At 39.8% G+C, this 711-nt stretch overlaps 1 protein-coding gene across 1 annotated transcript in view; it reads left to right on the top strand.

Annotated features, from left to right (window-relative positions):
* Window positions 1–599: 599 nt before the first annotated feature.
* LOC110067138 (adhesion G protein-coupled receptor D1-like) overlaps window positions 600–711 on the top strand; it is a 21,003-nt gene continuing 20,891 nt past the window's right edge. The window contains exon 1 of the mRNA XM_089271236.1: window positions 600–711. This exon is cut by the window's right edge and continues 440 nt beyond it. The gene's annotated coding sequence lies outside the window, so the exon portion shown is untranslated.

The following is a 711-nucleotide window of genomic DNA, read 5'->3' as shown; positions in this document are numbered from 1 at the left end:
TTATACATGCTTCTTTCTCTCACTTAGATCAGCCTTCTGCGCGACAAATAACAGCAAGGGGTAGCTTCTTGGAGAAACCTCTTTTACCACAAACGGCAGCTTGTTCAGGTTTCCCAGGTAAGATGCATGTTAGACTGAGAACAACTTATCAGAGACGCAATTTGCAGTGCACACTTAATTTTCAAAAAAAAAAAAAAAAGCATCTGAAACTGCATATATTTTGATGTCACAATGGAACAGTTCTTTACATATTCCTGGCTTATGCCTTGCAGCCCTTTCTTCGAAGAATGGGACAGGCTTTTTCAGTTTTGGTGTGCTGTTAACCGGGCATAAGACAGATTATGCGTTAAAACGAACTTAAAATCTCATTTGGATTGTCTTAAATGACGAAATAAGAATTTGGCTTAGACGGATAAAACACGAGCCCGAGTAAAATAAATTTAACTCTAGTGGGTATACCTTTATTTACCCTCGGCAGTGTTTATAGCACAAAGGCTAGTGGAGCCGAGCAAACAATTGAAACAAATAATTCAAATTGAACATAACATTGTTTAAAATCCCAACTGGCCGCAGGCAAACCAGTTGGTTATTTACAAGCGTGACCGAGGATTTGAACTCGGGGCTGCAATGAAACAAATCCAGGTATTGGTCAGAGCGGGAATCGAACCCTTAGCGGGAGCTTGGCAGAAGTTATTTTAGCCAAATATACTT

This window comes from Orbicella faveolata, unplaced genomic scaffold (genome assembly GCF_042242905.1).
Source record: "Orbicella faveolata isolate gen_17 unplaced genomic scaffold, um_ofav_v1 contig_34, whole genome shotgun sequence".
Lineage (NCBI taxonomy): Eukaryota > Metazoa > Cnidaria > Anthozoa > Scleractinia > Merulinidae > Orbicella > Orbicella faveolata.
Note: the sequence above shows the minus strand (reverse complement) of the source record. Positions and strands in the feature narration are given on the sequence as shown.